The sequence below is a fragment of the Mustela putorius genome, unplaced genomic scaffold (assembly GCF_011764305.1).
Source record: "Mustela putorius furo isolate JIRA1106 unplaced genomic scaffold, ASM1176430v1.1 tig00003923_pilon_pilon_pilon, whole genome shotgun sequence".
NCBI lineage: Eukaryota > Metazoa > Chordata > Mammalia > Carnivora > Mustelidae > Mustela > Mustela putorius.
The window spans coordinates 10,562,949-10,584,173 of NW_025422068.1; the positions used below are offsets into that span (position 1 = coordinate 10,562,949).

Consider the following 21,225-nt stretch of genomic DNA (forward strand, 5'->3'; position numbering starts at 1 on the left):
AACCCCGACATGGCCTGGCTTTCAGGAGGCAGGGAGCCCACTTAGCAACCCCTAATGGACTCAGCTGAGAAGGAAATCTTAGCCTATAGACATGGTCTTCTCGACTCTCCCAGGCCACCCTGGGTAGGGCCCTAGACCATGCCAACTTTTGCCCTGCTGCTCTGAGCAGTGACAGCACCTTGTCCAGGGCCCCAAAATGCTGTGGTCCTCCACTTCTCCCTCCTTGACAAAGCCTGGGACTGAAACACTCCTCTCATTCCAATTCAGGTCCTGTGAAGGGTTCCTCTCTGTTCCCTAGTGTCTGAAAATATGCTTCCCAAGGCACTTGGGCCTCCCCCAGGCCTGAGCACAGGGGTTCTGCTTGCCTGGGCTGGGAATACACCTGGCCTTTCCTTTAGGAGGCCACCTGACAGACTTGGCCTGATGGAGAGAGGGGAGGACTGGCTGGCCTGAGTTATTTTTATGCACCATATGGCCCTCAGCTCCTGCTGACAGAGCCTGCTGCTTTTAGATCTCAGGAAGCTCCAGTTTCTGAGAGCTCAGGGCCCAGCTCACAGCCAGTCTGCCAAGTGCAGGTTGATGGCACCAAGACCCACCCCAGCCCGGTAACTGAAAATAGGGCTCTTCAAAGAGGGAAATGTCGGGCTCCCTTCTGCTCCATAACCCGTATGGTCCCTCACTCTTAGTCTCCACCCTTAATTATTCCCTGAGGACACGTTTCTCTAAGGAGAGGCATTGGGCTGAAGGATGCCAGCCTTTTCAAGGAATATATCACCCAGTTGCTCCTCTGAACCATGGGGAAGGGGTTTTGCTTTAGGCTCCCAACCATCATGCTTCCTGACTTCCTGGAACCCCTTCTCCCCACTGGCTGGAACCCTGATTAGAGTGGGGGTGGGGGCTAACTGGGTCCTGGCCAGTGACAGTGCAGCACCCCATCCTCCTGCCCCTGACCAGGGACCCAGGTTATCGAATCAGAATAAATCCCAACCCTTGTTGGGAGATCACCTCAGAGAAATGTTCCCTTGATACTTTTTCCTCTCTACACTTTTAGAAGAATTAAAGACAAAAAAGTCTATAAACACATCTACAATTTAAATAATAATAATTTATTATTATTATAACCAAATGAGCATCTGTGAAATGATACCCAGGCTAACATAAAAAGTATTATCAGTACCTTAAAAGCACTCTCAGGACCTTATACACTTTCCCAAATCAAGCTGACTTCTCAACCCTCAGCTCTAGGTGATGACCATCCTTTTGTGCTAATTATCTCCTTGCTTTTCATTATAGTTCCACCTGTGTATCTATCCCAGATAATACACCACCTAGTCTTGAAAAACAGAGGGCAGACACACTGGACAGAGGGTCCAGGAGGAGGTGAAAAGAACAGTCTCTGGGTCAGGTCGTGATCTGACTTCCCCTTCCCTGGGAGGTGACAAGGACCCTTTGGGGAAGTTGCAAGCAAGGTCATGAGTGAGGCTTGGGTAACACAGGGCTCTTCATGCTGAGGCACTTAGCAAGACTGAAGTGTGGACCGGGCACCAGACATGTGGCAGAAGTACAGCCAGAGGGAAGGGGCTGCCTTCCACTCTCAGAGAAAAGCTGAGAACTTCTGTGAGGGACACGCATGTGCTCAGCAGAGCATCAGGGGAGAGACCCTTAGGAGCACATGGTCAAGACAAGCCAAGTCCTCATGAGAATCTGGGCCAAGCCTTCCTGGGCATTCTGTCCTTGGTTTAAGAAGATGGCCTGATGGAAGTGGTGGGGTCTTCGTGATGCCCGGCTGTCTCTGGGTCACACCACTGTGGGATGGCTCAGCTCTCTCCACATCTGTTGAAGAGCTCCATCCTAGGAGTACTCCCTTATCCTCCCAGGGATTCCCTCCACATCTCCTGTGTTGGGTCTGCTTCTTTCTGTACCTTGTCTCCTCATTCTTCTTTCTGTACCTTGTCTCCTCATTTCACTTTGATGGAGCATGTTCTCCAATAGCTTCTTGAGAAGAGATGCTTAGGAAAATATTTTTGAAATCTTAAATGTTGGATATGATCTCACTTCACTATCACACTTGCTGATATGATTGAAAGCTCACAGGATTCTAAATTAGAAACCACTTCTCTCCAGATTTTTGAAGGCATTGTCTTCTGGCTTCTCTGTGAGCTTTGTAGGGTTTTGGTTTTGGATTGGGTTTTTTTGGGGGGGATCCTTGTAGAGTGACCAACCATTCTGGCTTTCCCGGGACCATCCTCACTGAAGTACTGAAAATTCATATCCTAAGAAACCTCTCAGCCCCAAACAAACCAAGATGGTTGCTCACCCCAGTCCTAAGTGTCCTGAACGTTCACAACGATGCACCTTGCTATGGGTCATTTCCATCCCTCGTGTGGAGCACTTTGCAGCATCTTCTGTGGGAAACTCGTGCCCTTCAATGCTGGGACATTTAATTAAGTGATTTCACTGAAGACTTCCTCTCTTTTCTTTTTTTTGGGGCTCTTAGTACTCATGTTGGACCTCCTGGACTTGTCCTCCAATTTTTTACCCTTTCTCTCCTGTTTCCCATTAAAAAAAAATCACTCTATTTTCTCAGTTTTTCAGTTTTGTATTCCAAATCTACTATTGGTTATTTCTGTTGCTATGTTTTCAATTTCCAGGCAGTATTTTTTCCTTTGAAAATTTCTTTTTAAATGTATGAAGCTCCGTTCTTTTCTCATAGATGTAAAATCTTCTCTCACCTCCCCAAGGATATCAGTAGCCTAGTTTTATTAGAAATTTTCTTCTCTCCCGCACTGCCCTGGTTTGCCCCAATTTGCCTTTCTCCCCTCATCTGTCTTGATCAATACATGCCATATCGGAAGGCTTCCTCAGGTGTCTGGGAATCCTTGGCTGTCAGATAGAGACAAGAAGCGGGTTGGACACTCTGAGGGAGAGGGTAGGGCTTGTGGAGTAACCCATAGGGTCCCTCACTCTTGGTCATTCCCATGGTGGGGGTAATCCAGGTGGGCTGCCTGGGGGAGGAACTCTGATCCTGAGGCTGGGAAGAGGAGCTATAGGCCCAATCTCTGACTTAATCCAACTTCTCAGGCTGCTCTATCACTGCTTACTCATCCAACCTGCTGTCCAGCTTCCTACAGTTTCTTGCTGTTGCCGCTAACCCTATTCTCTCTGTCTGTGTGTGGGTGTTTAGCAAGGGTCTTAGTACTGTATTTTAGTGGAGGTCTCAGTGTTTCTCTCTTTCCTTCAGGAAAGGGGATTGAACAGATGAAAGCCTGAGCTGCTGGGAAGACTCCTTCCTTCCCCCCCCAAGGTAAGCAGGACTGAGAGAGGGCAGGAGGAAAAGATTTGAGCACAATGTTTGAGATCCAGCTGAGCCCAAAGTTGGCCCCGCAGGTAGGCTTTTTTGTATGTGAAACAGTAAATTCCACCCCCTCTCCTTTTTTCTTTCTTTCTTTCTTTCTTTCTTTCTTTCTTTTTTTTTTTTTTGACAGTTTGTCCTGGGTTTGTGTCACCAGAAGAAGAAAGTATCTTGATGCCCAAAGAAATTACTCCAATGACACTCCTGCCTGCATGGCTCACGACTGCCCACCTGTGGTCTCCTTCACCCCATGGAAGGTGGCAGGGACGTACCAGTGGACTCTTTGCTAACTCGAAGGTGTCTCCAGTAGGTTCCCCCTAGCTGCAGGTGGCTCCGTTTAGCACCCCTCTCAGGTCCTGCTTGCAAGAAGCTGTTTGGCGCTGCCTGAGCCCGAGGAATGGGGGCGGGGGGCGGTCAGTGAGGGCTTCGGGGTCCAGACAGGGCACCACATCCTTCCATGTGGCTGGACAACCATCTGCTTCCCACACACCTGGGCACGTTCTCTTTCTCTGAGACCTCTTTCTCCAGGCTGTGCAAGGGGTGGGCTCCATGCTGGGAAGGATGTCCTGTGTGTGGGTGACACACACTGGCCACCCCGGGGTCCCTTCACCTGGCTCCCGGGAGCAGAACCTCCAGGGAAAGACCCTCCTGCCGATTCCCATCCTAATACAGTCCCAGCACCGTCCCCATCATCCAGCTCAGCCTGCCTCCCTGCTGCAGGTAAGCCACATACAAGATGCCTGTCACCCATGACACAGTGCTAGGAAAGCTTTTGAAAACGCCTTGATAGCCAACAAATAGACTTAACCTCTAGCTAGGAGCACAAAGGTGGAATATCTTCTTCAGAAAGGGCAGCGATAATCCACCCACAGCTTAAGGACCTGCCAGTTCGACCCCCTCCTTTGGAAAGTCGAGGATACTGAAAGGAGGAGGAGCATCACTTAAGAGAGTAACTGGTTTCCTCACAGGGTCCCCTTCCCAGTCTGCACCCCCTCGCCCTACCTCCCACCCCCTCCCCCTCCACCCCCCACCCCTACCCAATGAACTGAACCCCTGGAAAGAAGTGGCAGCAGAGAGCAGAGAGGCAGAGAAAGGGGACTCTCCCAGGCTTGAGGGAGAGGGAGGGGCTGCTGGGAGGGAGGGGTACAGTGAACCCGGGGGGTGCAGGGCTGAACAGTGCTTCACCTGCATGGCCCACATGGGGCCACAGGCATCCCCAGCCTGAGAGGCTTCTGACACCAAGCGTCTGATCCTAGCTTCCCACACTTCAGTGCCTTGGAGGGAGCCCAGGAGGGCAGATGTCCATACAGACCCAGGTCTAAGCTCCCTGGAGCGTGGGGGAATTGCCAGGACTCCAAAGAGCAGTGGGAGGGCAAGATCCCTCCAGCCTTCCCTCCGGCCTCCTCCATTGGGCTCAGCTCAGAACACAACCTGCCAGGAGCTCCCTTCCCTCACTTCACCTGGCCGACTCCCCATCATTTGGAGCTTACTGGGACACATCTCACAGAGAGGACCCTCTATGATAGGGTCATTTCTAATAAGCAATATATTCGTCCCTGTTCCTGGCACAGTGCTCCTAAAACCATCTGAATGGGATGAGGGTTTGGGATACAGGTTTTGAGACAGTGATAAGAAACCCCTTTCAACCACACCTGGTTTATGTTAACGAGACGACTTTTGAAACCTGTGGAAGGAGGTAGGAGGGCTGTGTTCACTGGGGGTGGGGATGGACAACCATGTGATTGGAGGGTTGGAACTTTCAATCCTGCCTGCTGTTCTCTGGGGGAGGGGAGAGGGTCTGGAGGTTGAGCCAACTGCCAGTGGCCAATGATTTAAAGAATCATCCCTACATAATGAAGCCCTCCCCTCACTCCCCCCAAAAAAGCCCAGAAGGACAGGATTCTGAGAGCCTCCAGACTGGTGAACATGCAGAGGCTGGGAGAGTCAGGTACTTGGACAGAGCAAGGAAGCTGCCTGACTTTCCCCAGACATTGCCCCGTGTACCCTTCCATCTGGCTGCTCATTGGCATCCTTCCCATACTCTTATAGTAAAGGGACAAATATAAATAAATGTTTCTCTGAGTCCTGGGAGTCACTCTATCAAATTAATTGAACCCGAGTGGGGTGTCAGGGGAACCTGTGATGTACAGTCAGTCTACCAGAAGCATGGGTGAAAAGCCAGACTTGTGACTAGCCACCGGGGTGACGGGGGTTGGGGGAAGCCCTGCAGGGTGGAGGGAGCCCCTAACCCATGGGGTCTGACCCTGTTTCCAGGCAGATGATGTAAGCCCGGAATTACACTGTGGGTACCCACCTAGCTGGGAAGTGACCCGCTCAGCTCACGTCATGCAGACTGTCCTTTGGCTGCCCCTCCATATCACATCAGCAGGGAGGTCTTCTGACATCATTGCCCCTCCTGAGGTTCTCACATCTGTTAGCTTCCTTCATCCTTCTGTCTCCCCATGAGATCATATCCATCTGGACTGTGCTTGGAGGGTCCCCCAAAATATGTCTGAAACACAACCCAGTGGGCAAATGCGTGCATGATCGTGAGTGCCTGTCACTGTTGTGTGACCCTAGACATCTCACTTTCTCTCTCTGGGCCTTGCAGGACTGAGGTGGGAAGACCCCACAGGGGGGCTGTCTGGCTCTGGTCTGCACAGGGGCACGGGGACTGTCCAAAGTCTACCGCAGCCTGGCCTCCCGCTCTCGCCCCCGGCTCCTTTCTGAACATCTGGAAGGTGTGTTTGCTGTAGCCACCTGGAGGCCCCACTCAGAGGCTAGGGGTCCACCCCCGAGTCTCTCCAAGTGCTGGGTGAGGATTGGGTTGGGCCAGGAAGTGGAGAAACGGAGGCCCATCGAGGAGATAATTGCATTCCATGCCCAAACACTGGCCATCAGCCCCGAGGGTCCCCAGAGCCAGAGGATGGAACCCTTGTCCTGACTAGGATCCCCTCTGTGCCACCCTGAGCACCAGAGCCAGACGGCCTCTCAGAAGTGACATTTGATCAGTGGTGCCCCTGTTATAAGCATGGATGGTCACAAGCTGATTTACGTTTATTGCTATTCCCATGTTGGTGTTTTAAAGTATTCTGAGTCCTCTGCCTTTTGTTATACGCTTCAGAATGACCTTGTCTCTATGTACCAAAAACCCCCGCTGGGACTTTGACTGGAACTGCAGTAAACGTGTAGATGAATTTGGGGAGAGTTGATAGTTTTCCAACCCATGACCCCGATGTGTTTTTAATGCCATTGATTTTGACATTTATCTTTATTCCTTCCTTCCTTCCACCGGCTTTGGGTCGACTTTGCTCTTTTTTTTCCCTAGCTTCTTAAGGCGGAATTTGTAATTATTCATTTAAGACCTTTCTCCCTTCCTAATACGAGAATTGGATGCTATCGGTTTCTTCTAAGGACTGTTTTAGGCTCATGCCACAAATTCTCACATTCACATGTAATGTTTTCATTCTCATTCTGTTCAAAATGTTTTCAAATTCGCCATGAGATTTCCTCTCTTCTCTGTGGAGTATTTGTTTAGACACGTGCTGTCTAATGTCTAAGTGTTTGGAGATTCTGCTGCTGCTGTTTGTATGTTTTGATTAAAAATTTTATATGTTATATAAAATACAGTAATTATATAATTATATATTCTTGATTAAATATGTATTATGTATTCTTGTTTATACGCTTGCCTTCAATGATTTTTTAAAAAAAGATTTTACTTATTTATTTGACAGAGATCACAAGTAGGCAGAGAGGCAGGCGGGGTGGGGGGGAAGCAGGCTCCCCGCTGAGCAGGGAGCCAGATACGGGGCTCAATCCCAGGACTCTGGGATTAGGACCTGAGCTGAAGGCAGATGCTTAACAACTGAGCCACCCAGGCATAAACATCAGGTCCTTGCTTTCCTGAGCGCCCCCCCCCCCCATAATACCGTATCTCTATGGTATTTTTCAGTTTCCTGGGTCAGTTTCCTTTTGGGTCAGCCAGCCAGAAAGCTGGGGCTTAATTCACCCTATTCTGCTGTGCACACCCAAGACTATGCCTGCATCCAGGTGTAGGAAGACAGAGAGAGAGAGAGAGAAAAGCAGCAGGTTCCTTGTGTCCCCTGGGGGACAACAGCTCCCCTGCTGGGAGGGGAAGTTTTCCCTCATTTAGGGAGGAGGCTCTTGTAGGGCCCAGGCAAGGCTCCCCTGGACTGTGTCTGGGCTGGAGTCTGAAAAAGCAGGAGAAAATGCATATTTTAAAAATACGTATTTCCAGATTCTGTCTGAGCCATAAGAGACTCCTTTCCTGCTCTTTGAACCAGAAGCAGAGGTTCTGCACTGCAGCTTTCTCTCGGGACACAAAGGTCCCTCTGTGGTTTCTGGTGGAGGAATCTCCCGCAGAGGGAAAATGGTAAACCCACTATCAACCTCAAATTCTGCTTCTCTTCCCCAGGCTGCCTGCAATGACTTAGCTTTCTAAGTCCCCAGAGAGCGGCTCTGTGCCTTTGGTCAGATTTTAAGCTGTGCTCAGTGGGAAAGGTAGAGTGGAACTGACCTAGAACTGGAACACTGGGGCTTATATTCTATTCTGTACTTTTATTCTTTTTAAAAAATTAATACTTGTTTTATTACATGCATTTTTTAAAAAGTCTTTTTAAGAGATTGTATTTATTTGAGAGAGAGAGAAAGAGCATGTGCACAAGCCCATGGGAGGGGGAGGGGCAGGGGGAGAAGGAGAAGGAGGGTTCCTGCCAAGCAGGGAGCCCGATGGCGGGACTTGATCCCAGGACTCCGGGTCATGACCTGAGCCGAAGGCAGATGCTTAATGACTGAGCCACCCAGGCGCCCCTGTTACGTGAAATTTTACAATCACTTTTTATGTTTGGGAAGTGATGCTGGTGATTTAGGTAGGAGCATAAAATTACATCCTAAAATATATTCATTTTAATAAATGAGTTGATTTAAAATAAATAAATGAGTCGATTTCTCACACACACACACACACACACACACACAAATTAGCATGATGACACCAGACCCATCTGCTTGCTTGCTGTGCCCCAGACATGCTGTCCACACTGCTGCCTCAAAGTCAGGCTGTTCACTGTCTCCCCTGTTTCAGGACACCCTTCTCCTGTCCCCCCTGGAGGTCCAGCTGCAGGGTCCCCTCCTGGGAGGGACCTTCAGAGTGGCAGCAGACGGGGGCTGGGACCAATGCACTGGGAGGGTGCAGAAAGGGTCCTCTGAGCCACGGGGGTCCCGGAAGGGGACATGTCTGAGGGCTGGTCTGCTGGGAGAGGAGGGGCCGTGGCCAGTGGATGTGAGCGGCTAGGAAGTGTGTAGGTGCCTCCCCGAGCCTCAGTTCCCCCCACGCACAAGGGGCCTAACAAGCCCATGTCAGCTCCAGAGAGCTTGTGAATGAATGTGCCCAGCACAGTGCTGGGACTTGGTGTGTGACAGGTCTGGGCCTTTCCCTAAAGCCCACTTCGTGGTCCACGAAGTCCTACCGACTGGGCTCCAAGACCACCCCTGTGACCTTGTCTGTAATTCTCCCTGCACTCCTGTCTCACACAGGCTGTGTTCCCTGCACCCTGGGGCCTCATTTCCTGCCCTGCGCCATTTATCCTGGTAGCAACATTATCCTGGGTCTTTTTGCTACTTGTTTACCTGCTGTCCTCCCCACAGGGCCAGGAGCTCCTCAGGGGCACAGCTTTGTCAATCCTGCTCACTGCTAAGCCCCCAGCATCTGAAGCAGGGCTCAGTCGATCAAGGCTGGCTGGCTGGCTGGGTGACTGGCAGTCCCTGGGAGCTGACGGAGTACAGCAGCCTGTGCAGGAAGGTGGAGAAAGTGCTCAGCTGTGTCTGGCCACCGGCCGAGGCTGACTGTGGTGACCAGGCTGCTCGGTGGCCTGGCCAGCCAGGCGGCAGCTGCCAGGGAGAAACGTGGCCTGCTTTGTGAGAAGGAACAAGTGTCTTATTTACCACGGAGAATGACTATCAGACTGTGGGAGGAACACACTGGCCGCTGAGAGGCATGAAGGGGGGACCAGGGATGAAAACGCTAACTGTTCCTGGCTGGGACTCTGCCAGGGTCCCCGAGACCCTGCTAGGCCACTGGTCCGGCCTGCTGGTCTCCTCCTTGCAGGACCCCTGCCCTGGCTGGGGGCTCACCAGCCTCCTATGAGCACCCAGAGTAAGCTGTTCATAGTCTCCTCTCCTGCCAAAACTTCAGACGGCTCCTATGGTCTCAGGCCTCCTTTGGTGCTCTCTCTCCTCCCCATCCTGTGCTGGGCCCCCTGCCCTGCCCGCCCTGCCCTGCTTTGCCCTGGCCTACAGGCCGCCTGCCTCTGACTTGGAGCCCCTCTCTGTGTGGCACCAGCTCACCAGGTCACGGTCCTCTCCTGTTCCCCCGGTCCTCAAGGCCGAGTCTCCAACGTGCTGGCAGCTGTGGCATCTGTCCCCCGGTCCAGCCTCAATGTGCTTGTCTCCGTCCTGCGGTAGAGTCAGGATGACTCCCCACCCCCACCCCTGCCACTGCTGTGGCTCCTGCCCTTTGGGGCCCTGGAGGGAAGGGGCTCTTGAAAGCACCGCAGAGCCTCTCCAAATTGAGGCCCTGGAATCCCAGAATGTGGGGGACAGCTTGGGTTAGAAGGCCATGGCCCTAGTTCCAGGATGTGAGGACCCTGCTCTCCTGAGACCCTGGCCATGACCCCTCCATTCTTGGCAAGCCCACTCCCTTAACCTCTTCAGGGAGGGAGCAGCCCGGAGAGCCCAGGGCAGAAGACCCCTTCTCATCTCTGGTTCTGTGGCCGCCAGACTACGAGAGCCTGGGACTTGCAGGTTCTGCAGCTGTACCCACAAAGGCCAGGCTCAGGCATTATTGGAAAGAGCGTGGGAGTCATCCTGGGGCACGCAGCCTGCAGTGGGTGGGGGAAAGGGGCTCATGCTCAGATGCAACAGAATGGGGCAATGGGGATGGCAACCTGGATGATGGCCTGAAGCCAGCATCACCCCCAGGAGGGCAGGAGACCCAGCAGGCAACAAGCACCCCCAGCGAACTTAGAGCCTGCCTTTTGGGCCTGGGGGCTTGTTTTCAGGACCCGGGTGGGGAGGCCAGGGCACGCTGACTCTGCCACCTGGTCTCCCTCCCGCAGTGGGTCAGCCTGGGCCACCCGTGCACCCCATGGGGACACTGCCCACGGCCTGCCAGAGTCTGAGGCAAAAATAACCGGTTCCATCTCTGAGTGCCTGCGTGAGTCACCCACACCTCCAGACAAACACCTCTCAGGCGATTCGGGGAGGGGGAACAGTTTGGGCAAAAATAAACGCTTTGTTTTCTCCCCGTGGCTTCTGGAAGTTGTTTCAAAGAATGGTCTGGGGAGGCAGAGGCTGGCTCTGTGGCTGAGGGTGGGTGGAGCCTCACTGGCTGAACCTTAGTTTCCACATCTGTAAAGTGGGTTCATCATATCCCCCAGTAGGTGAGGAGCAGGTCAGTGTCGTGCCAGTGTGTCGTCCTGCCCACAACACCCTTCCCTGCCCTGCTGCCCTGAGGGTAGGCCAAGGAGGACTGGGAGCCCCCTTCTCCATCACAGGGGACCCAAGGTCCCCATCATACCCAGACAGCTGGGCAGTCACCCCAGCCTGTCCATCCGCCTCCCCCCACCCCCAGGCAGGACTTGCCCCCGCCCAGCCCAGGCTGCCTGGCCCTTGGCTGCCACTTGTGTGTTTTTCTGTCCTCTCTCGGAGCCTGGCCGCATATACCTGGGGCTGTCCTGGTCAAGGCCCGGCGACCACAGGGTGGCTAAGGAAGGGGAGTCCAGAGGTGCAGGGGCGTCAGCAGTCAGCACGGAGGGAAGGCTGCCCCAGATATCATTCCCTGGATCCATTCATTCCCTTCTGGCTAGAAGGGTCTGGAAACCATTTCATTTCTGCCCTGAATCTGGAAATCTGGGGGAACAAGTTGAAAACTGCCCAGCTTTTTGTTCCCAGTGCCCGGTGACTGGGACACAGGTGCGGGGCCCAGACAAGGAGCTGGGGGTGGTCCCAGAGGGCCGGGGAGCTCGGGGACCAGGACAGGTACTCCCCACCTTCCTCCCCATGGACAGCGGGAGCTGGAGAGCCACCGTGAGCCTGAGTGGGGCCACTTGTCTGAAAATAACTCCAAGAAGCAAGAAGCTGCTTTTAAATACTTCTCATTCTTGCTCTAAGAGGGGGCTCTCACAGCTGAACTTTAACAAATTCGTCATCATCTTTTCTGGGAAGAACAAGGGAAGATGAAGTCATCAGTGTTAGAATAAAACAAAGAATCATACTGTTTCTCTCTGGCTCCTTTCAGAAACATCCAGCAGACAGAGAAAAGGCCGTTGTCAGAAAGGCTGGGAAGATGTGTGCATGTGTGTGTCTGAACCGCGCACCCCCCCCCCCAAGCCTGGCAGCTCCCATCGCAACTGTGGGTTCAGTCCCCATTCTGGGCTGCAGCCTCTGGGACACTGGGACTGTCATTCCCTGGTCCGCACCCAGGCTGCCTGTGCACAGACACACCATTGTGAATGGGCTTCCCTCAAGGCTTGGCCGAAGAGCAGTTTTGTCCTTATCTGCATTTCACAGAAGGGGAAACTGAGGCTCAGAGAGAGGACCTGACCTGTGCTAGGGTCACCCAGCTAACTGGAAGGTGAGGGGGGCACAGAACGGCCCCCAATGCTTCCAGGGGCTCAAACTGATCATCAGGCTTTTATGATTCCCCTGCATGTGGGTCCAGAATCACCCAAAGCAGGGACCGGTTCTCACTTGGGACGGTCTCTGCATAGGCAGACCCCAGGCAGCTGGTGTAGGGAGGGGTCCCGGCTGGATGGCAGGAAACTCAGACCCCAGACCCTGGAGTCATTCCCCTGCGCAGGGTCAACGCCAGGGACCCAGGCAGAACAGTCTCTGCAGCCACCATCCTGAAAGATGGGCAAGGAGGCCACGGTGCTAGGACCCGAGTCCTGCCTAGAAGGCCATGTGGCCACCAGAACCCCTCCTTGGAGGCCCGGACTGCTAACTACTGGCCATCAGGCACTGGACATTCGCCCCTGCTCTCTGCATCTGGCGGGGGGTAGGGGGCTCCCAGCTCCAGCCCAGCTCCTGATCACTCTGCCTACCTCCCGTGCTCAGGCCGGCAGGGACATTCATGCAGAGAAGTCTGTGATGTGAGACCCACAGACCTGCTCTAACACCTGCACCCTTGCAGCCCCCACAGAGCTTCCTGATCATGTGCTCACCAGGCTGCTGCCTCCCGTGGGTGGAGAGGGGAGGGGACAGGGGTGAACCGGCCACTCTGTCCCAGCAAGACTCCCAGTCCGCACATGCTTAACACACGATCACGTGACTCACAGTGATGCCTTGGCCCACGTGGGATGGCTGGTTCTCCCTCCCCCAGATTCAGCCGACCTTCCAGCAGAAGCAGTCATGGGGGGCAGGGGGCAATCGTGAGCCTCACCTTGTGTGGCCCTGGGCTTGGCTCTCCCCTGGACGGGCTCACTCCATCCTTGCCCACCAGCACCTTGCTGCTCCCGTGTCCCATTTCCCAGGCGAGAACCATGGTGCCTTGCCCCGGCCGATGAGGGAGCCCAGCTCACCCCAGATCCTCTGTGCTAGGCCGAGCCACCCTGTCAGCATGTGGAAGCCTCGAGGGGTGCTGGAGGAGTGAGGACACTCCCCAGGAGGAACAGCCTTCCCAGGACTGGGGACACCTGTATGCCAGGTATGGGAGGGTGATGCTCCTGTCCAGCGCCACCACCTGGGTCCCTGCAAGAGCCCAGCCTCAGGCTTGGGGCCTTTGGGAAATGAAACCCTTCATGTCAGCATCTGTTGAACGGGACACTCCAGGGTCCCTTTTGGGATATTGCCAGGCCCCCCGCTCCCAGGGCAGCTCTTCAGCGAACCACGTCCCTCCTATCAGTTTCCATTTTAAGATTAGCATTGTCCTTACCAACAATATCTACGATCTCATGGGTCTCATATGCTGGCCATATGCTTTTTAAAATGCATTAAAGTAAACACATCCACACGTAACAATGACTGAGCAGTGAGCGAACACATGGCTGTGTTTAATTCCCAGTACCACCCCCAAGGGGGACCTTGGCTGGTGCCCCGAGGTCACAGGGCTAGTGGCTGGCGGGTGGGGTAGATTTCAGGCTCTCCTACCCTGGGGTCTCTTGGGCAAACCAAGCTGGTTCCTCCACACGTCTAAGCCCGGCAGGAAGCCTGAGCTTCCTCAGGCAGCAGGGGGCCCTTGAGGCCAAGGCCATACACATCCCCCTTTCCCCGCCCCAGCCCTCCCCGCTCTCTGCGTGCTCCTGCAGATGGAAGGTGGGGAGGACACCAGAGGACCCAGCCATGCTGAGTGCCTGCTTCCCTCTTGCAAAGACTCAGCTTGGGCGGCCGTAAGTCCCGTTCTCAGGGCTCGGCCCAGGCTGCAGTCCAGGATAGGTGTCCTGCACCAGGGAAGAATGGCTGCTGGTGTGGACAGGTCCCGCTGCTCAGGGGACAGGGGGCCCTGTCTCTCTGGGGCTCACGTTCGTCTTCAGAAAAGTTTCAGCCACCCAGGTTCTGCAAAAACGTGACAGCTCTGGGAATGGGAGCTCTCAGGGTTGGGCAGAAGCTGGTCCTGCCTGCATCTCTTCCCGGTGCACCTCAGTCCACCTGGCTTCCTGGAGGAGGGAGCTGCAATCAAGAGGAGCTTCCGGGGAGGGAGAAGTCAAGATGGCGGAGAAGTAGCAGGCTGAGACTACTTCAGCTAGCAGGAGATCAGTTAAATAGCTTATCTAAAGATTGCAAACACCTGCAAATCCATCGGCAGATTGAAGAGAAGAAGAACAGCAATTCTGGAAACAGAAAAACAACCACTTTCTGAAAGGTAGGACCGGCGGAGAAGTGAATCCAAAGCAATGGGAAGATAGACCCCGGGGGGAGGGGCCGGCTCCCGGCAAGTGGCGGAGCAACGGAGCACAAAATCAGGACTTTTAAAAGTCTGTTCCACTGAGGGACATTGCTCCAGAGGTTAAACCGGGGCGAAGCCCACGCGGGGTCAGCGTGGCCTCAGGTCCCACAGGGTCACAGACGGATCAGGGGTGTCTGAGTGTCGGAGAACTTGCAGGTATTGGAACGGGAAAACTGGCTACAGAGACAGAGCCGACAGTAAGCTCACAGCTCGGTGTTACCTTGAACCGGTCGCAGGCTCGGTGAGTTCGGAACGTGGCCGGAGGTCAGGCAGATGGGAGTAACTGGGCGCTGTTCTCTGAGGGCACACTGAGGAGTGGGGCCCTGGGCTCTTGGCTCCTCTGGGCCAGAGACCAGGAGGCCGCCATTTCTATTCCCGTCCTCCTGAACTCTACGGAGAGTGCTCAGGGAACAAAAGCTCCAGAAAGCAAACCCCAGCGGATTACTCAGCCCCTGGTAAGGGCGGTGCAATTCCGCCTGGGGCAAAGACACTTGAGAATCACTACACCAGGCCCCTCCCCCAGAAGATCAACAAGAAATCCAGCCAAGACCAAGTTCACTTACCAAGGAGTGCAGTTTCAATACCAAGGAGAGCAGCAGAATTCCAGAGGAGGAGAAAGCAAAGCACGGAACTCATGGCTTTCTCCCTGTGATTTTTTTTTAGTCTTGCAGTTAATTTAACTTTTTTCTTTTTCATTTTTTTTCTCCTCTCCTGCTAAAATTTTTTTTTAACTTTTACCCTTTTCTTTTTTAACGTTTTTTAACTAGTTTATCTAATACATATATTTTTTCTTTTTTATATTTTTCTTTATTCGTTTTCTTTTTTTTTAATTCTTTTCTTTTCTTTTCTTTTTTCTTTTTTTTCTTTCTTTCTTTTTGAACCTCTTTTTATCCCCTTTCTCTCCCCTCACGATTTGGGATCTCTTCTGATTTAGATAAAGCATATTTTCCGGGGGTTGTTGCCACCCTTTTAGTATTTTACTTGCTCCTTCATATACTCTTATCTGGACAAAATGACAAGGCGGAAAAATTCACCACAAAAAAAAAAGAACAAGAGGCAGTACCAAAGGCTAGGGACCTAGTCAATACAGACATTGGTAATATGTCAGATCTAGAGTTCAGAATGACAATTCTCAAGGTTCTAGCCGGGCTCGAAAAAGGCATGGAAGATATTAGAGAAACACTCTCGGGAGATAAAAAAGCCCTTTCTGGAGAAATAAAAGAACTAAAATCTAACCAAGTTGATTGAAATAAAAAAAGCTATTAATGAGGTACAGTCAAAAATAGAGGCTCTCACTGCTAGGATAAATGAGGCAGAAGAAAGAATTAGTGATATAGAAGACCAAATGACAGAGAATAAAGAAGCTGAGCAAAAGAGGGACAAACAGCTACTGGACCATAAGGGGAGAATTCAAGAGATAAGTGACACCATAAGACGAAACAACATTAGAATAATTGGGATTCCAGAAGAAGAAGAAAGAGAGAGGGGAGCAGAAGGTATACTGGAGAGAATTATTGGGGAGAATTTCCCCAATATGGCAAAGGGAACGAGCATCAAAATTCAGGAGGTTCAGAGAACGCCGCTCAAAATCAATAAGAATAGGCCCACACCCCGTCACCTAATAGAAAAATTTACAAGTCTCAGTGACAAAGAGAAAATCCTGAAAGCAGCCCTGGAAAAGAAGTCTGTAACATACAATGATAAAAATATTAGATTGGCAGCTGACTTATCCACAGAGACCTGGCAGGCCAGAAAGAGCTGGCATGATATTTTCAGAGCACTAAAGGAGAAAAACATGCAGCCCAGAATACTATATCCAGCTAGGCTATCATTGAAAATAGAAGGAGAGATTAAAAGCTTTCAGGACAAACAACAACTGAAAGAATTTGCAAACACCAAACCAGCTCTACAGGAAATCTTGAAAGGGGTCCTCTAAGCAAAGAGAGAGCCTACAAGTGGTAGATCAGTAAGGAGCAGAGACAATATACAGTAACAGTCACCTTACAGGCAATACAATGGCACTAAATTCATATCTCTCAATAGTTACCTTGAATGTTAATGGGCTAAATGCCCCAATCAAAAGACACAGGGCATCAGAATGGATAAAAAAACAAAACCCATCTATATGTTGCCTCCAAGAAACTCATTTTAAGCCCGAAGACACCTCCAGATTTAAAGTGAGGGGGTGGAAAAGAATCTACCATGCTAATGGACATCAGAAGAAAGCAGGAGTAGCAATCCTTATATCAGATCAATTAGATTTTAAGCCAAAGACTATAATAAGAGATGAGGAAGGACACTATATCATACTCAAAGGGTCTGTCCAACAAGAAGATCTAACAATTTTAAATATCTATGCCCCCCAACGTGGGAGCAGCCAACTATATAAACCAATTAATAACAAAATCAAAGAAACACATCAACAATAATACAATAATAGTAGGGGACGTTAACACTCCCCTCACTGAAATGGACAGATCATCCAAGCAAAAGATCAGCAAGGAAATAAAGGCCTTAAATGATACACTGGACCAGATGGACATCACAGATATATTCAGAACATTTCATCCCAAAGCAACAGAATACACATTCTTCTCTAGTGCACATGGAACATTCTCCAGAATAGATCACATCCTCGGTCCTAAATCAGGACTCAACTGGTATCAAAAGATTGGGATCATTCCCTGCATATTTTCAGACCACAATGCTCTGAAGCTAGAACTCAACCACAAGAGGAAGTTTGGAAAGAACCCAAATACATGGAGACTAAACAGCATCCTTCTAAAGAATGAATGGGTCAACCGGGAAATTAAAGAAGAATTGAAAAAAATCATGGAAACAAATGATAATGAAAATACAACGGTACAAAATCTGTGGGACACAACAAAGGCAGTCCTGAGAGGAAAATATAGAGCGGTACAAGCCTTTCTCAAGAAACAAGAAAGGTCTCAGGTATACAACCTAACCCTACACCTAAAGGAGCTGGAGAAAGAACAAGAAAGAAACCCTAAGCCCAGCAGGAGAAGAGAAATCGTAAAGATCAGAGCAGAAATCAATGAAATAGAAACAAACAAACAAACAAACAAAAAAAAACAATAGAGCAAATCAACGAAACTTGGAGCTGGTTCTTTGAAAGAATTAATAATTGATAAACCCCTGGCCAGACTTATCAAAAAGAAAAGAGAAAGGACCCAAATAAATAAAATCATGAATGAAAGAGGAGAGATCACAACTAACACCAAAGAAATACAACTATTATAAGAACATACTATGAGCAACTCTACGCCAACAAATTTGTCAATCTGGAAGAAATGGATGCATTCCTAGAAACACATAAACTACCACAACTGAACCAGGAAGAAATAGAAAGCCTGAACAGACCCATAACCAGTAAGGAGATTGAAACAGTCATTAAAAATCTCCAAACAAACAAAAGCCCAGGGCCAGACGGCTTCCCGGGGGAATTCTACCAAACATTTAAAGAAGAACTAATTCCTATTCTCCTGAAACTGTTCCAAAAAATAGAAATGGAAGGAAAACTTCCAAACTCATTTTATGAGGCCAACATCACCTTGATCCCAAAACCAGACAAGGATCCCATCAAAAAAGAGAGCTATAGACCAATATCCTTGATGAACACAGGTGCGAAAATTCTCACCAAAATACTAGCCAATAGGATTCAACAGTACATTAAAAGGATTATTCACCACGACCAAGTGGGATTTATTCCAGGGCTGCAAGGTTGGTTCAACATCCGCAAATCAATCAATGTGATACAACACATCAGTAAAAGAAAGAACAAGAACCATCTGATACTCTCAATAGATGCTGAAAAAGCATTTGACAAAGTACAGCATTCCTTCCTGATCAAAACTCTTCAAAGTGTAGGGATAGAGGGCACAAACCTCAATATCATCAAAGCCACTTATGAAAAACCCACCGCAAATATCATTCTCAATGGAGAAAAACTGAAAGCTTTTCTGCTAAGGTCAGGAACATGGCAGGGATGTCCATTATCACCACTGCTATTCAACATAGTACTAGAGGTCCTAGCCTCAGCAATCAGACAACAAAAGGAAATTAAAGGCATCCAAATCAGCAAAGGAGAAGTCAAATTATCACTCTTTGCAGATGATATGATACTACATGTGGAAAACCCAAAAGACTCCACTCCAAAACTGCTAGAACTTGTACATGAATTCAGTAAAATGTCAGGATATAAAATCAATGCACAGAAATCAGTTGCATTTCTCTACACCAACAGCAAGACAGAAGAAAGAGAAATTAAGGAGTCAATCCCATTTACAATTGCACCCAAAACCATAAGATACCTAGGAATAAACCTAACCAAAGAGGCACAGAATCTATACTCAGAAAAGTATAAAGCACTCATGAAATAATTGAAGAAGACACAAAGAAATGGAAAAACTTTCCATGCTCCTGGATTGGAAGAATAAATATTGTGAAAATGTCTATGCTACCTAAAGCAATCTACACATTTAATGCAATTCCTATCAAAGTACCATCCATCTTTTTCAAAGAAATGGAACAAATAATTCTAAAATTTATATGGAACCAGAAAAGACCTCGAATAGCCAAAGGGATATTGAAAAAGAAAGCCAAAGTTGGTGGCATCACAATTCCAGACTTCAAGCTCTATTACAAAGCTGTCATCATCAAGACAGCATGGTACTGGCACAAAAACAGACACATAGATCAATGGAACAGAATAGAGAGCCCAGAAATAGACCCTCAACTCTATGGTCAACTAATCTTCAACAAAGCAGGAAAGAATGTCCAATGGAAAAAAGACAGCCTCTTCAATAAATGGTGTTGGGAAAACTGGACAGCCACATGCAGAAAAATGAAATTGGACCATTTCCTTACACCACACATGAAAATAGACTCAAAATGGATGAAGGACCTCAAGGTGCAAAAGGAATCCATCAAAATCCTTGAGGAGAACACAGGCAGCAACCTCTTCGACCTTGGCCGCAGCAACATCTTCCTAGGAACATAGCCAAAGGCAAGGGAAGCAAGGGCAAAAATGAACTATTGGGATTTCATCAAGGTCAAAAGCTTTTGCACAGCAAAGGAAACAGTTAACAAAATCAAAAGACAACTGACAGAACGGGAGAAGATATTTGCAAAAGACATATCAGATAAAGGACTAGTGTCCAAAATCTATAAAGAACTTAGCAAACTCAACACCCAAAGAACAAATAATCCAATCAAGAAATGGGCAGAGGACATGAACAGACATTTCTGCAAAGAAGACATCCAGATGGCCAACAGACACATGAAAAAGTGCTCCATATCATTCGGCATCAGGGAAATACAAATCAAAACCACAATGAGATATCGTCTCACACCAGTCAGAATGGCTAAAATCAACAAGTCAGGAAATGACAGATGCTGGCGAGGATGCGGAGAAAGGGGAACCCTCCTACACTATTGGTGGGAATGCAAGCTGGTGCAACCACTCTGGAAAACAGCATGGAGGTTCCTCAAAATGTTGAAAATAGAACTGCCCTATGACCCAGCAATTGCACTACTGGGTATTTACCCTAAAGATACAAACGTAGTGATCCAAAGGGGCACGTGCACCCGAATGTTTATAGCAGCAATGTCCACAATAGCCAAACTATGGAAAGAACCTAGATGTCCATCAACAGATGAATGGATCAAGAAGATGTGGTATATATACACAATGGAATACTATGCAGCCATCAAAAGAAATGAAATCTTGCCATTTGCGACAACATGGATGGAACTAGAGCGTATCATGCTTAGCGAAATAAGTCAAGCAGAGAAAGACAACTATCATATGATCTCCCTGATATGAGGAAGTGGTGATGCAACATGGGGGCTTAAGTGGGTAAGAGAAGAATCAATGAAATAAGATGGGATTGGGAGGGAGACAAACCATACGTGACTCTTAATCTCACAAAACAAACTGAGGGTTGCTGGGTGGAGGGGGGTTGGGTGAAAGGGGGTGGGGTTATGGACATTGGGGAGGGTATGTGCTTTGGTGAGTGCTGTGAAGTGTGTAAACCTGGCGATTCACAGACCTGTACCCCTGGGGTTAAAAATATATGTTTATAAAAAATTAAAAATTTAAAAAAAAAAAAGAGGAGCTTCCAGGGATGGCAACTTTGCCAGCATGTGGGGAACCGGGGTGAGGGGTGGGGAGACCCTTGCAGTGAGAAGGAGGGGCCGGGTGAGAGGCAGGGATGGGGAGGCTGCCCTAAGGGACACAGAGGCACTGGGGCTACTTCAGAAACATCCAACCAGGGGAAAGGATGTCTTTGGGGTCTGCTGTATATCAGATCCTTGGCTCAGCAGCCCCAGTCCCTTCCCTCTTGGGGCCTGCCTCCCACCCTGCACTGGGTGCTGGTCTGCCTGAATCCCTTATTACTTAAGCTGAATTCACTGTGGGCTCAGGCTCTGCTCACCTAGCAACTTCCCCAAGGAGTAAGCCACTAATGGGCTCCACTGTTTACTCTTCTCAGCTCCAGCTGCCCCTGTGAAGGCCCTCAGGTGAGGGCCTGATACCTCTGCTCAAGCTGCAGCAGGGGGTCCAGAGCAAGTCCAGCATGCGGCCGGTGCTGGCGTGCCACTGGGAAACTGGGTTTGCCCCTGGGCTTCTTGCCATGGCGGACCCGCAGCAGCTGCCCAGGGTCACTGGCCTCTGTGGCTTCTTCCTGCCCAGCATCTGTCCTCTTCTGTCAACAAAACCCATTTTGTCCTCCCTCTCTTGCCTGGGGTAGAAAGGCATATGGCCCTGGTAGCCAGCCACCCAGGGCAGGAATGCCTTGGCCTACAATGGTTTGAGGAGGGCAAGGGATCCAGGCCCGGCCACTTAATGCATCTCAACCCTCTCGCCTTTGAAGCAGATTCGTGGTAG

General features: G+C 50.0%; 1 protein-coding gene across 3 annotated transcripts in view; it reads right to left on the reverse strand.

Moving 5' to 3' along the window:
• The window catches only part of RASGEF1C (RasGEF domain family member 1C), an 83,526-nt gene that overhangs the window by 40,593 nt on the left and 21,708 nt on the right, over positions 1 to 21,225 (reverse strand). The window contains exons 1-3 of one of the 3 annotated variants that reach the window (XM_004758997.3): positions 9,722 to 9,867; positions 9,005 to 9,164; positions 5,667 to 5,864 (exon numbers count right to left, since the gene is read on the reverse strand). The exons of 1 other annotated variant lie outside the window; for it this stretch is intronic. The gene's annotated coding sequence lies outside the window, so the exon portion shown is untranslated. Of the gene's footprint in view, positions 1 to 5,666; positions 5,865 to 9,004; positions 9,165 to 9,721; positions 9,868 to 21,225 lie in introns of those variants that run through there. One more of the 3 variants, XM_004758998.3, reaches the window with a different exon arrangement.